The 16,254-nt window shown below is 44.2% G+C and overlaps 1 long non-coding RNA gene across 2 annotated transcripts; it reads left to right on the top strand.

Annotated features, from left to right (window-relative positions):
- Positions 1 to 6,381: 6,381 nt before the first annotated feature.
- Positions 6,382 to 14,300, top strand: LOC129380344 (uncharacterized). Of its 2 annotated transcripts, none has more exons than XR_008608335.1 (3): positions 6,382 to 6,679; positions 12,706 to 12,896; positions 13,933 to 14,300. It is a non-coding gene; the product is annotated as an uncharacterized lncRNA (long non-coding RNA). The 2 variants fall into 2 exon arrangements; XR_008608334.1 differs by lacking the exon at positions 6,382 to 6,679 and adding an exon at positions 11,254 to 12,093.
- The last annotated feature ends 1,954 nt before the right edge of the window (positions 14,301 to 16,254 follow it).

Genomic DNA, 16,254 nt, shown 5'->3' with positions numbered 1-16,254 from the left:
GGCTCTAACCTAGCACCAAACTGGGTTCGATTCGTGGTAACGCGGGAAGTTCGCAAGCTAGGAGAAGTGACTGCCGTTACCGCTTTCTCTCAACTAGCGTGTGTTATGAAGATTGAGTCATTAGACGCCGCTGGTTCCGAACTCGATTGTGGATTTTATGGCTCGTAGGCCTAAGACGGCTAAGCTTGGCTGGTGAAGGCACGTAAAGTTGGTTTGCTCAAAACTAAGTGCAACTAATTGTTTGCTGCTTACAGAATAACCTCTAAATTGTAATTAAACGCGAATACACGCAAGTCAAAATTACTATTCTTATGATAAAATGGTATATTTTATTTAATTATTTCTAATAGCTTTTTTGACGCCGTAGTGGCGCTGTCAGCGCCAGACGCTATCCGCAAAAGCAAAACCCTATTCTAAAACTTCACTCCTGCGTGCCCCAACGCTAACACCCGCAAAGCTCTATGGGGCCCCAAACTATTGGGGCCCCTATTCTAAAGCTCTCTAATGTCACCCAGCGGGGCACAAGAAGATAAGGGGGAACCGATTTGGGAATAGGAAAGCTGCGGGGAGCATGCCGTTGGGTTAAAGTGTATTAGAATACTAGTCGGCTCGTTGTCATTAAGCTTAACACCTTGTTTTGTTAAGCACACAAATTGCAGAAAAAGGAGCGCGATCCGGACTCCAAAAGCTTCAGCTTTTTAAATAATAATAATAATAATAATAATAATAATAATAATAATAATAATAATAATAATAATAATAATAATAATAATAATAATAATAATAATAATAATAATAATAATAATAATAATAATAATAATAATAATAATAATAATAATAATAATAATAATAATAATATTTATTTATGCACCACAAGAAAAAAATACATAGTAAGCGGGCCTGTCGAAGCCTAAATGGCTTGTGTGACTAGGCCCGGCAGTGCCAGCAACAGCGATGAGGTCAGTGTATGTACATACATGCGTAACCTTAGTGCCGACAAAATATTGTGCATAAATGAAAAATAAATACATGTCAATACAATGTAGCGCGAACATATTTTCACGCTTATATAGATGAAAAACAGAAAATTTTTATACATGAAAGTCCAACATAGTGAACATTTTTTTTATGCTTACATAGAACAAAAAATAAAAATTACAAACAAGTTATGGCAACGTAATGAACATTTTTGTAAGCTCATAAAGATATACAGGTTAATACAACCAAATTAATTCAAATAAACATATACCCATACATAAAAGAAAACTCAAATGGAAGATAACATCTTCTTCAAAACCTTTTTTGACTGAACCGAGAAAAATTCGTCAGGTAGATCATTAAAGATTTTGGGCACATAGACGCATCGCCGTGCCTCGCCATACCGAGTTGATGAACGAGGAACATTGAAACGAATGTTGTCCCTCAAAAGTCGAGGAGCTACATATTTTTCTCGGAATTGGTCGTTCCAAAAATGACGAAGAACAACAGTTTGCTTAAATAAGGACTGAAATGAAGGAAAACCTAACGCGGAAAATGAATTGTCACCTGACATCTGGCCGCAGCCATAGGCAACCCTTTTCAATATATTTTTTAGTAAACTGTCAATTCTCGTCTGCCATCTCAATGCGCAGAAAGCGAAAACGGTGATTCCGTATCGCAAGATGCTGTATGCGAGTGCATGCACTATGGTTTTCTTTACCGATAATGGCGTGAAACCTTTTATATTAAAAAGCAACCAAGCGACACTCCTAAGTTTGCCACACAGATATGCCAGATGAAGCTGCCATGACATGCTGCTATCAATAAATAAACCGAGATATTTCACAGAGTCTACATACTGAACAGGGGTACATGTACACGAAATGCAGTGCTGGTCATGCAAGAATACTGGAATGTTTATTGCTGTGGTCTTTAAGGGATTTCTAAAACATATTAACTGTGTCTTCCTGATATTTACATTAATACAATTTTTCGCAAACCAGTGCATTACACTGTATATTGTATTTTGCAGGGCGCCCACAGCCTTTTCATAATTTATATGCTTTGTTAATATAACCGTATCGTCAGCATACTGATAGATAGTGCCTTTAGAAATTACTAGAGGAAGATCGTTTACGAATATGTTAAATAAAAGAGGTGATAAAATTGAGCCCTGGGGAACACCGGCTGTAAGCCATTGCTTGCTACTGACGGTTTCCTTGTCACCCATAACTATCTGTGACCTACCACACATGTAGTTTCGCAGTACCCTGTGGAATGGTCCTCTGAATCCCATTAAAGTTAATTTCTCTAGTAAAATGTTATGATTAACTGTGTCAAAAGCTTTCGCTATGTCTAGAAATAGCGCACAGGTGAATAAGTTGTTTTCAAATGCAGAATATACTTCATCTGAGAATTCTTCCAATAGGACTGTAGTACCTCGATTCACAACAAAACCAAACTGTCTGGGCGATAAAATCGAAAACTTCATTAAGAAAGACATCATGCATTCGTAAAGGAATTAATAATAATAATAATAATAATAATAATAATAGCAACAACAACTGCTACATGACGTTGTGACATATCCACTTCCTGGGAACCAAAACAGGTTCGCAGGAACAAGAGGCGCTTGCCAGTACGTTTCCTGGCATTTAGAAGGATCGAACCTTCATTTAACGCAATAAAACGTGACAAGTCAAAATGTCGTGCTAGTATTCGTTTAAGCGGGAAAGCACCTGGGAAAACATTTTTTTTTTTTGTGAAATGGTTTTCGCGGTGACAGACACACGAAGCGTCCTGTGCCCCTTTTTGTGTTTGTCCGCGCTAGAACAATTTCACTATGAATAACCGACTCGCCCAAATGAACACGCTGAAGATATTCTCATTGTTGGTGAAGCCATATAGGATCATTAGCTTGAGGCAACAATAAAGTTTTGTTTCCTCTTTGCAAAACTGTAATTATTACTCCTTTTGTAGCTTGCGTATATTTCCGTGCTCTCGAGTAATATATTATCATGTGTTGAGGTTTACCATCATGATACTGAGCACAGCGGGCCACGAATAAGGACGCCGTGTATGGGAATAGGTTGGGTTACCTGAGCTTCTTTACAAGGAGGTTCAGCTGTTTGTACTACAGTACAAGCAGCTGAATCTCAAGAACTTTTGGAGCAGTTAAAGGAATCTTGACGTGATATATTAAACTTTTCATTTCTTGCGCTAACTGAAGGTTCTAGACCGCGAAACCCTAGAGAAAATATAAGAGTGTCAAAGTGCTCTAAATGATTTCGAATAAAAACCTTTCTACAAACCAACTTGAATTTAGTTTCTCAAACAATGTCGTGGAGCAGAAGGTGGTCACGTGTGATCGGTATACTGCGCCATTTTGGCACTCGTTACGACTCGCATCGGTCGTCTGCTTTACTGTAACTATTAGTGCGGCCCGATGTCGCAGCTAAGACAGAGTCACGGAGGGAATAGAAGACAGGGAGGGAGCATTTCGTAACAAAATTGAAGCCAGAAAGAGCCGCGACAATATAATGTTAACTTTTAGCGTGTCTCGCCACCGCGCTCAGCGCACGCTCTTGCGAAAGGACCACGGGTGCGGCAGCGACTCGCACGCTGCGACGAAGACCATAGAAATGTACATGTGCGCACTGCGATAGACGACCGAAGTTGCGCATACATAGTGGGAGAAAATGTGCACACGTTAGTTGGCACACCAGCCCCGAAAACTTGCGCGTCGGTTAAAACCTACCGGGAACCAATCACATTGGGCCGAGTCCGCCGATCGCATACGGTCACGTGTTGCGCCGACTGAGGGATGACTGCCAGTGTTGCCGAGGCTGGCTGCGCGACCTGATGCTCTCTCCTAGTTTATTTCCTTCCTCCAAGGTGACAATGTTCTGCTGCTGCGTGACCACCTTCTGCCGTCATGACATCACGACGCACACACTTCCTGGCAATCGTCAAAATATACCGGAAAGTGTCAGAGCGTTATAGATAATTTACTATAATGGCTGTTCCTAAGGACGAGTGCCCATATTGACGAAATACCTCTCACGCTTGAATTGTTCGTAAGCTTAATTCCAACCAATCATAGAGAGAGAGAGAGAGAGAGAGAGAGAGAGAAGGGAAGAAGGAAAGGCAAGGAGGTTAACCAGACTGAGTCCAGTTTGCTACCCTACACGTGGGGAGGAGAATGGGGAGTGAAAGAGAGAGAGGGAGAGAAAAATCTTAGGTGTAGGATGTCTACAGTCGGGCACTCAAGTCTGCTGCCTTCAGGTAGTGAAATAGCGCTCGAACTGCTTTCTGGGCTAACAAACTGTGAGGCCAGGCTCCCAAGATCTTCGCTTCCGTAAATGGCCTGTCATCCAGTCTCTCCACACTGGAGAGACTCACGTTGATTATCGAAGCGAACCAATCATAGAGTTTCATATTAGTATAACTAGAGGGAAATCTGGCGCTGCGATCGTTCAAACATCATGGGAATGATGGCAAGTACAGGCAACGGATTGGCATTCTGTTGACTGGCAAACTAGTCTACAAGTATTGTTTGGCAGTTTTGGTTTCGCTCCAAGCGCAATTGCTATAATCTGTAGTGGGACAGTGCAACGCAAAGCCCTCTGCCTTTGTTCTGTTGCTCGAAGTGGCGATAGCGCGCTGGGCCAGCGGCTAGGACGATGTTTGTGTTGCGGTGTGGTGTCGAAGCCCTGACCAGAAAGTGACGGCATAATAAAAGTTGAAAAAACAAATTTTGACTGTTTGGACGTTGGTTTGTTAAGTGTGTTAGGTTGGCGCTGTAGCGCTACGTGCTTTATGAAATTTGTGAATAGGAAAAAGAAGGCACTACTGATACAAGACATAAACAGTTGTACTTCTAGTGGCTTGACAATCAAATTTTATTGAGGGCTTCATCACGCATTGCTCATTTATGTGCTCATTGAAATGCGTGTTTTAGGACTTTGAGAACACACACTTACTTGTGGTAGGAAAGGTTGATGCTTCTTGGTTGTAGTATAGTGTCGCAAAATGGGTAAGTGCAAAGCAACGCCGTAACGCTTCGGAAGCTGTACGTGAACATAAATTAAAATGGAGCATACTCGTAGGAGGCCTCAAGCATCCCTACTAGCAGTCCAGAAGATGTGCTTAAAAGTACTTGAAGATGTTCAGCAATCGTGACAGCCGACGCAGCCTTTCGAAAGAGCGAGAGAGTTCGCAAGTGCCTGTCGTTTGCGAGAAAAGTCTCGCGTTCTCAGTGAGCAGGCGTCGTAGCAGACGACACTTGTAGTATTCCTCTCAAGGGCGCAACACTTTCTCACAATACAAAATTTTTATTTCCATAAGTACTTGATGAGTATCTTTATATAAGTACATGCACGGTTGTTATTGCTGTTGTAAAAATAAATAAATAATTATTCTCTGGCGTTAAATCGGGAACAGAAATACACAAGAATGCATACCCTGGTGTGTCCTGGTGAAAACCATAGTAAACCGTGCTTCAATGTCAAAGTCATACAAAGTTCATGTAACGTGTTGTGCATTATATAAGACACTGCAGAAATTAAATTAGATTTTACGCGATAATATTTGAGTATAGCTTCATTTACTGCGCCGCAAGCAAACGCCCCTAGTCTAAAGATCGAAGTCTATCCGAAGCCTGTACTTCCCATCATTCCCATGTAGGTTGAGACAACGCTCAGGAGAACCCCCGTTGACACTAGCGCCACATTTCCCTCTAAGGTATTTATTTAGAAACTCTATGCAACCAGTCCTGTTGCTCGACATATCCTCAGCTATGGAAAAGAGCACCTGCAAGCGAAAAACTTTGTGAAATGCACCCCTGTTTCAGTTTTATCCGACAAGTGATACTTCATGAGGTCAGGGCTCGCTAGCTGTTCCTGCTATCGCCGGCTGCCGCACGAGAGCGCAGCCAAAATAAACGCGCGCAGCACTGTTATTTCTTTCTTCTATGAGCAACATCATCATACACAACCTTACTGCTACACGACGTCAGCAAATTTAGCTTTGTGTCATGCGTCGCAATTTCGATGATGTCAGGTCAGACATCTCGAGTCTAACGTTGACGTCAAATTATAGTTTCACAACCTTCATATTTGTTAAGTAGAATCCTTTTGCGTGATAAAATATTGTGGTAATGTTTTACAACTTGGAAAATATGTATCAGTACTCTCTTAAGTTGCTTGTATACATTGTGCGCTTTCAGAAGCGTAAGATGCTGACAGACAACATATCTCAAATAATTTTTTATTTCGCAGAAAATAACAACCTCATTGTTTAATTTGAACATAGACTAACTCGAAATGGTTTTACATATTTCTGTCAAATGGTCCTATTCGTGGAATACAATTTTGCAGACATTTGAGAAGCTTTTCTCGGTAGGTCACGCTAACGCTGAACTTTCCCCACGCAGCGCGGCACTTGTAACACGGCGTGAAATACTGCGGGAGTCCGGTGTCCACCCGCTTTCCTAGAAAAGCGATGTGAAACGTTCCCGCTAAGTCTGGCCACGCAACAAAGTCACGCTGACGCATAGGCATGAAAATGCGTCACGTCGACCGCGCGTTATAATTTTCGTTTTTTTTTTCATTTTCCAGTGCAAGGCTGGACAGGAGAAACATTGCAGTGTCCGTGGCGTTGTTGATCAGGACGAGAGAGGCAGCGCGCGGCTTCACAAGAGGTAAGCACGACGTCCGAGTGTTCTCAGCCCTGACATCGCGCTAAGGGGAACGGCCGCCAATGTGACGGGGACAAGGCACCGGCGGGCCTGGAGTGTTTTCTACAAAAATTGCTCTATAGCGGTAACTGTGGCGTAAGTGTCTACAGGGAGCTGTAACTATGGCAGTTCAGCCAGCACGGGAATGAAGGGTAAACTACATGGATTTGCTCAAACTTCGTCTTCCGGCTTCAAACGGCCTTGTGACTTTTCAAATTGATCATTTTCAACAAAGTATTGCGTTGTAAATGCAGCAATTCGTACTGATTATGCATCTGCGCAAATACTTATAGCCTTGATACATTTAGGAAAGTGATTGCTCATAAATTTAGATAAATAGCGTCTCAAGAATGCCCGAAGCCACAAGCACGGCTAATATGCAAATTCTTGTACTACCCATAATATTCCCGTTGTAGCTGAACGATTGCAGCCTAAGACGTTCTTCCGGTAACTTTTGTCGGAAATTCTATGCCTGCAAAGCCACTGGTCGCACAACTTCGACGTTGTAACACGAAAGTGTAGGGCCCCGTGCCGCAGGAAATATGGCATCGGTGTCCGGCGACCTGCGTCCAGTGTCGGCCATCGTTGAGCGAAAAAATAATTCCGAACCACGCACACTCCTCCAGAGTCTCTCCTCAGGAATTTTACTGCCAATAAGCTTTCACCACCACCACGCATACCCAAGCACGCCCTCCGTGTAGCGCAAGGACGTTACTGAACGAACTGAATTTTTGAAAGTAAGATGCGTCAAGAAATCGTAAAGTACGATTACACACAACCTACAGGCATGATAGCGTTGGATTGTAATTTGAATATAGGAGAAAATATAATTTTGTTACGCGGAAACTGAAACATAAACCCTTTTTCCAGCATTTCTACCATTCATAGAGAGGGCCGCCGAGCTCGGTTCCTTGCAACAACACCACCCAGATGGCGCTTGCCTCCGCGAATTCGTATTACGCATTCGCGGTCCACGCATGAAGCCACGTTTCCACTAGAAAGCTCACCTTCGTGAATAACGTTCGCCGCCAGCATTTCCCGGTAAACATTTCGGTTACGTAAGCTGCAGTTGCAGGGAAGCGTGAGAAGCAGTCGGGGATCTTTCAATGCTACCGCGTTCCACTCTTAAAGGCGAAGCTTCGACGTCCTGCAATTTCTTTATTGCAAAGCATTGGTGCAACTAAAGCGTGAACGCGATAAGCGCTTTGGTCAGCTTGTCTTCATTTGTTCGAAAGGGTTGTCGGTACACACATGTGACGCGATGCCCAGTTGCCCTGATTTCTAATGTTAATTATACCGGCTGATGTACGAGTGACGAAAACACAAACGTGGACAAACATTACTGCATGCGTGTCTGCTCCTTGTACACAGTACCAACCATGTAGCTTCATATACTGAGTAGAGAGTGTGAGGTAGAAAAAAAAAAGGAAGAAACGGCAGAGAGCTTAAGCTAATCCGGTATGCTGGCAAAAGGATACTGAAAGCTTTGCGCACATGGGAATGTGCACCCCTAGTTCATACTTAGTAGTGGTTGTACAAAACTCTATCGCAATACCTCGACACTCAAGGCTTATGTACTTTGAGCAGTGACGTCGTACTCCAGACCAGTGATCCCTCTCTAAAATAGAGTCAGGAAAGCGATTACTGGACAGCGGTGCCTACTGAGACTATGCTTTCGTCGCACAACGCTTGGCGAAGAAAACGTGAATTGACTTACTTATATGGTCACGTGACTAAAACGCTTCGGCATTGCCATCCAAGCGGTTTCCCTCGCGATCCCCAAATACCCACCGTTTCTCTATGGTTCCATAATGACCAACGTTCCTGCACGATCGCAGTAGAAGAACGACCATCCAGAGACAATGCCTGAAGTCAAAACGGTGTTTAACTGAGCGAGTTGGTTCATTCTTCGAGGATTGTAGCAGCAGAACTTATGGAGCACGGACACAGAAAGAACGAATAGACGAGGGCGCAACTGCACTAACAAATGTTACTTCCTCCTCCCTATAAAGTGCGAACTTGCTGCATGGATTATAGCACTTGAGCTGAGGGCGTCTCTGCTCATTATAAATGCTGAACGGTTTCCGGCGTTGTGATTGGAACCTGGTACCTCCTTCCCCCGTACGAATTGAGCAGACGCGGTCACTAGGCCGATGTCATATGCGGTATAGCGGATCTCCCTCTCTCTTTCTAAACAGGCACGCAGACACACGCACGCACAGGCACGCCACTGCACCGTGGCAGCTAAGCGACCAGGGCTGCGTTTCTCACAGCGAGCCGACGCATCGCAATAGCCAATCATTTTTAGTGGCACCGAGTGCTTGCAGCGTCCTCTCGCAGACGTTGCCGCGGCCACGCTTGTTACGACACCGAAATAACCCCTCGCGACTGGGCAAGGTGCTATTTTTAGCCCCGAAGAAGTTGGAAATAGCAAAGCGGAGCGCAGAGTGTGCCCGGGAGCCCCAATCGATATCACCACCTATTGCGACGTTGGGCTACGCTATGTGCGCGTTCTCCCGCCAGAATGGTGCAGCGTCGTGGAACCAGGAGTTCGAGCAGGCCGATCGGAGCGCCAGCCAAGGCCGCCGCGCACTGTGTCTCTCCGCGGTGTACCACTCACCACGTGTACGAAACCGCGCTGACGTCACGACAAAAAGGCACACGAAAAGTGCCGGCACTAAATTGTTTCCATCTGCGCCGATAGAGCAATATTTCATCTTTCCACGGGATGTGAATGCAACCTATAATTGAGACAGTTTAAGAGAGATTTAACTAAACGATCACGTGCGGAGGTTCGAAGCACGCGTTCCTGCTATATTTTCACTTATATAGGGCCTGACTGACAAAAATTACGCGGGTAAACAAATGCTGAATAACATGGACACAATAAAAACGAATCAAGTGGTGGATGATGTGATGTCACACCTAAGAGTGAGGCTGTGTGTTGCAGCGCGAAGCGGGACAAGGAACACAGGAAAACGAGGGCAAACCAACTAGCTCGAACCATCACCCTTATAAGAGTGAGATTCTAAAATTTATAAAACATAAAGTCCGAACGCATGCACACTCGGTACAAAGTAAAAAAAAATTGTGTCGCAATGACCAAGATGTGAAGCTGGAAACAAAGGATGCGCCATAATCGATCACGTTTGTCAGAAATGTATACCGCATTTACAATCTTGCTGACGACAGGCTTACTTCTGACAAGAGCGATCACCGAATGCGACATTGGTGAGCTCGACACTGACTAGCTGCTTTGTTGCAGTTTCGTTCAGGTCATGAGTGCTTTGAACAATAATGACACGCCACAGCTTCTTATTGTAGAGCACACCGGTCGACATACATCACTGATACGGCGGGGCCGCTATCCGGCGAATCGCAGTCAGTGCGATGTATACATTTCACATCGACATAATGCACAATAGCTGCAGATGAGTAGCAAATGATGAATGTTGAAGCTCTGGCGAGCTTATTTTCTATTTGTTTGTAAGCGCGTACTAGCTTGTTTATGAGTAACTGTTATGTATATGTACCTCGCCTTTTTGTAATGGCGCCTAGAATTTTGAGAGTGCAATGGATTATTGTGAAAAGGAATATTTGGATCTATTCCATACGGGTGTCCCAGAATGATGGCTTCGCAGTGGAAGAAAAATTATTGTTCCGTGAATAGCCAACGTGTCGAACGCCTCTCCAGAGTGGTCGTTTTACCATCTGAGCTGACCAGGAAGCTAGCATATATCACTGCAAGGCCAAATGAATCGACAACTCGAAGTGCAAGGAAACAGAATATGGCAAATCAATTGTGAGGAAGTCGGCAGAAGTGTATTTCAGCCTCGCCCTATATAGCCTCCTGGTTAACCGACGGCAAAGCGACCGCCCTGCACAAACCCGGCACAAACGCAAGGAGGAGAGGCGTTTGTGCAGGGTTTGATTCTCGGACTTAAAAAGAAATGTTCCGCGACGGCGAATTCTCTGTTGAAAAACGGTTAAGCTTTTATGAGATGCTTATTTACCACCACAGCTCTGCATTTGTAACCCAGTTTTGCATCAATTATTTCTGCTCATCTTTGCGGTATCCTCGTGTACAACTTTGTTGCAGTGATGCTCCCCTTACTCAATGCTCCTCATATGGGGCCTGTGAGGTATGTTGAAATAAATAAACCCTTTTTTCGTTATGTATGTACGTGCTGCTTTGGGCTCGATCATATTCATTTCAATTTGCCGAATATTCCTCCGCCTTGCGGATTTCCGTGAAACTTATTTGCCAATGGGGATTTAATCGGTGTTTAAGTGGTGGTAAACATGCATCACAAGTTGCGCGTAGTTTACGACAACGTAAGAACGACTTGTAGTTTTCACCACGCTGCACGCTACTACAGTGCGTGCCGCGTTAGCGTGTTTTTTTCCCCGGGCGCAGGCATCGACAAACGAAACATGCAGCGTTCGCGCGCGCCCGTTGCTGCAGTTGCTTTCGGCTTCGCTGCGCAGCACCGTTTGCCGATTATTGACATCGAGAGCGCCACGTGACGGCGTTCCACTCGTGTCGTGATGGCGCAGCGCATATCGGGCCCGTAGACGATCGCATTCGCTAATGCAGCCCGTCGCGAGTTACGGCGGTGTCTGTACTGATATGTTTTCCCCGGACTTGTGGAGCGTTTCTGACCGTGACACTCTTCCACTGGCGAGTACCTCGACTTTTACGATTGGCCGTTGCAGAAGCCATACTTGTTTCTGGGAGTATCAGCAACTTTGTTTCCTTTCCTTTACTGCGATATCAATTATAAGGGCACTCCAGCCAAATTTTGCTGCCATCGTCGGCGTCGCCGTGAAGTTCCGTAAATATCTAGGTATATGTTTGCTATGTGCCATGCGGTATATGCGGGTTATATATTGCCACGCCATTCTATCAGTGCGTGGGCAGTGGGGATAGTTTCACTATTGCCAATAAAGCGTCTCCTTGACACTGGTAGTAGCCAAAGGAAAATTCAATAACTTTTGCATATGTGGCTCTATCTCTTCAACCTACATAGCAGCTAAGTAAAGTGTTGCAATTATGTGCAAAAATAACATGTGTCATTGGCTGTTTTCTTTTTCGGCGTCCTATATCTTTATTTAGTCGCTTCATTTGTTGCACCAGCGGTCGGCGCTGTGGCTCTTATCGCTTCGGCTGCCATTCTGTTCGTCTGCTCCTGCCACTTTCTGTGCACGTGCACGCTTTTTCGTGTGCTCTGCAGTTAGGAATTTCCGTGCCAGCGAACGTTCCGGCAATGTCGGAAAAACTGAGGAAAGAGCACAAGGCGTGTTGCGGCGGCTGGCTGGTGTGGCGGCTCGGGGAGGAACAGCAGGGCGAAATTTTTCCGTTTCCCAGCGGACGAGAGGTAAGCTCACTTTTTCTGCAGCCGCTATGAAGAAAAAAACGCTATCCCCATAAAAACAGCTACAGGACGAAACGAAAATCTCCCGCGGTTGTTTGCAAGGGAATATCTTTGTTGCTTTGGCGCGGCGCGTTTTTCTGCGGTGTTGTAAGAGACTGAAGCCACTTGTTGACAGTTGCACACGGGCCGATTGATGCGAGCTTATCCGCAGACGGAAACTTCGCTTCGGTATACGTTAGGGGGTGCTCTTCAGTTTTTGCACGAGTATAAAACTTGCAGTGTATACTTGCCGAAGGTATTTTAATACTTGCTGCACAAACTAGTTGCACTGGAGAGCATTCCGGTGACCAGTTTTTTGTGGTCATCACAACCTTTCAATGTTCATCAAGACGGCAGAAGCCGAAAGGAAAAGAAAAATCAATTACGTAGCAGTCACCGTTTGCGTTTTGGATTACAAAAAGTTCGACTTACGTGTGTGACGACCTAGGTTCGATACACTTTTCAACCTGCGCCCAGTAGGACAGAATCTTTTCGTCGCTTCTTCGCACTCTCAACTTTGGTTTCGTTTTTAGGTGTTCTTTAACCATGAACACACGGTATCTTGCCCATTTTCAGATGTGACATATGGCGAAATTACGCTATATGGGGAGTCCTGGCGGGGCTGACATGGGAGCAGATGTGCAACGGCTACCGCCTCTGCTCGGAACACTTCGCAGAAAAGGCCTTTGCCGGGCCTGGCCAAAACAAGACTGTTGTGATCAGCTGTGCAACTGTTGCAGCGGAAGAACAGTCCCTGATCGATGAATGTAAGGAAAACAAGTTATTAGTGTTTGCGAATCTGTGCTTCTGTACCTCATTATTTTCGTAGAGAAACCACTCGCCAACGCACGGCGCAAGTGTCATGAGCACAGCGAGCGCTGTCGCTTCCACGTTGTTTGCTACGGTGCCGGATGCTATGTGGCGGTGCGCAGCGAAATTTGCTCCGCATGCGCCAAGAAACCGCGTGCTTGTCAGTGTCTCTCTATCGCTTGCTCGGCTGCGGTGCGCGATGTTCCCGATTGCAAGCTAAACTGAAAAGCCGAACAGTTTTCGCTGACAATGAACGAATTCGCGTTCGTAAAAAGTCGCGTCTCGCTCGGCACTACAGCATACGACACGGCGAAGACAGTTCTTGCCGTGCACTGCCGTGTTCTCCCAAAGTTTTCCGCTTTATAGCAGAAATTCTTCCGGAGCAAAACTTCCAATGCTCAGTTGCCCAGCAACTCTAAACTACTGGAAATTAGTTTGCCTCATATCGGTATTTTTGCAGAAAAAAAATGAAGCCAAATGAAACGCTCAATTATCTAATCTTTGACAAGACGAATAAAAAAATGTTCGTCCATCATACAAACTAGCTCTAAAAAACTAATGCCTAGTATAATTAACGAGCTATTGAGGAACGAGCAGTGCTTAACATGTTGCATGAATATATAGCAATACTAAAACTTGGAACTTTGCTTATTCAATTTTGGAGGCATATTTCTATTGAAGTACTGCAACCAAATGTAATCAGAATTGACCTGCATGGATTGAAACAGTTCTGGGTTTTGTCACATGCACTAGAAATTTTGTAATGATCGGAATTTTCATATCGTGTTTCCATAAATGTTAAACGATGTCATATGGCATGCATTTATTGCCAATAGAATTCGCTTTACAGTGGAACATGATACTCAAACATAGACAGGACGCTGCGCTTGTCCTGTGTGCCGGCGTGTAGTGTTCCTTTACACAAAGTGCAACTTGACCAGAAATTGTCAACTAGCCCAACAAGATGTTCTGATGATGTATCTGTCTTTACAGTATCTACAGCACCGCAGCAAGGCCCAAAGCGGAAAATATACTCGCCAGAGACCCCAGGCGTCATCAACCGACTGAGGAATGATACACAAAGGTATCGCGTCAGTGGAAGAGCTGCCGGAACATTACCACGGGGCAAGCACTAGAGGAGTTGATGTATCATGTGAGCCCAGAGTTCTACCAACTCTAGCAGAGCCAGGTGACACTCCATTATCGCAAGAGGAAGAGAAGGTCATGGAGATATGTTTTCTGGAGCACGTTGATGTGGTCGCGCTGTTGTGCGGTGTGTCCACTGCACTGAAAGATAAGCTAAACAGCAGTCTACTATAAGAAATATTTTGCTCTAATAAATGTCTCATTGACCTGCTGCAGCAGTTCTGCTTTGCGTCGCTTTAAATGGCATCAATCTGGATTTCGAAAAACAGCGTGAGAGAAAGTCTGCTGCAATAAGAAAGCTCCAGAAGCTTGAAAATGAGAAAACATTTTCTTACTGATATTTGATTCTTTTTGTAATTCAGATAATTCAGATTTGTAATTCAGATCTTAGGGTGGTCTCCTGATCAGCTATACCTTTACAAAATACTTCGGCATCTTTCAATATTTGCGTAAGCATCGTGCAGCGCATTCTCTGCGAAGACAATTATTGCTCCCACACTTTTGCCTTCCTCTTTAAAGATTATTACATAGCTGCCATAAATGAATCTTGGGATGCTAGAATCTTCCTCAGCTTACTCCAGCAATGTTGCGCAAGCACTAATGTTGGTCGACACTCTTGACTTAAGTGGTTTCATTAATAAGGCAAAAATAAGACGGGGGCTCGTTTCGGGAAAGCCACGAATAATTTTTAATAAGCACACAAAGCATGGTGTGCCAAAAACGAGTGTTCTAGAAAATTTAAAGTACTTTGACCTCCTTATTATGTCGACATCGAAATTCTCATGACAGATGACCTCCAGCCAGTGTTCTGACACCTGTCCTATGCTTCAAGCAGGTCGCACGAAACTGAGCCTATGGCCTCTCTCTGTTAAAGGAAGTGTATAACGCACATTCAGCGTATTAGAGGAAGGTCTTGAAAGCCACCCCAAAAAGAATTTTTCTGAGCAGGTTGCCCTAACGCATTGAATGCAGCCGACTTGTGTTGCTTTAAAAAATATTTCTCCATGTCCCGAAGCTACGTACGCGTTCAATAACACCTTTGTGCATCACTCTGTCCTTGATTGAGACATGCTTCTCCTGCATTTACCGTTTCTCGACAAAAAAACTTGGCGCTATTTGTTGTTATTGTCTTGGAAATGTTTCATTTATGTGTAGATGACGATAGAAGGAACGAATTGAATTACAAATTTTATGAAACATCTGCAATGTGCTCGTGAGGAATTTCGTAATGATACCTTGTTCGCAATGTTACAGATCTGAATGAACCTTTAGTGGTCTTACATATTGTATCACAAAAAAAAAAACCACATATGAAAGAAAACTATAGACATTTTCAATATAATTTGCTTAATATATATTGGAACATTAGCACCAGGAAAGATATGCAAAAAGTTGACTAGCTATAGCATGGTTTTTGGACAAGCAAGTATACGGGTTGTATGGAATAAAAACGGAAGTTGTTCTTAATGGTATGCGAAAAATGTGTATTTGGTGCTCTTGATAATCTTTTTATTATTCACAAATAACTGCTGCGACAAATATTGATTTGGTAGAGTTGTGTGGTGCACAGCAAACAAACATGACCTATGTAGAAACTTTGTCTATGAGAAATTGTAGGAAGCTGCCTTATGTATGCCGGATCGCAGTACAGAATGCGCCCATTTGTACTGAATAATGAGATGCCCAGCTCTACGTTATTGTGTTGCGTATAGAATGCCTCACTGTGCGATAGGTTGCTAATATTTTACTGCCTCATGCATTACTGAAACAAGATAGCCGTGTGCCATGGCATGCTGACTCGCACATATTGAACTGAAAAAAGATAACTTCTCACACAGATGCTTTGCCAATATGCTGTGAGTACGAAAAAAAAATTAGAAGCTGAAGGGTGTCGAAAACAAGACCTGCAAGAGCAAAACAATCTGAAAAAATAAGTGCAAGTGGTGTTGCCTTCCTTTGGCGCCTGCAGAGAAAGTCGTGTGCTCATTGAGCGCATAGCAGACGACACGCGGAATGGCGTTTCCCCCTCGCGCATCAACAAAACCGTTGCGATTGCAGCATGCTTGATTTATTCTTTGTTTTTTATCTTGCGAGTTTGGCCTACCAAGCACCAGGGGAGAAACTGGCGCTCGCGACGGCATTCCCGTATACCTGGGGGGTATACCAGCT

This window comes from Dermacentor andersoni, chromosome 10, assembly GCF_023375885.2.
Source record: "Dermacentor andersoni chromosome 10, qqDerAnde1_hic_scaffold, whole genome shotgun sequence".
In the NCBI taxonomy this organism is placed as follows: domain Eukaryota; kingdom Metazoa; phylum Arthropoda; class Arachnida; order Ixodida; family Ixodidae; genus Dermacentor; species Dermacentor andersoni.
Note: the sequence above shows the minus strand (reverse complement) of the source record. Positions and strands in the feature narration are given on the sequence as shown.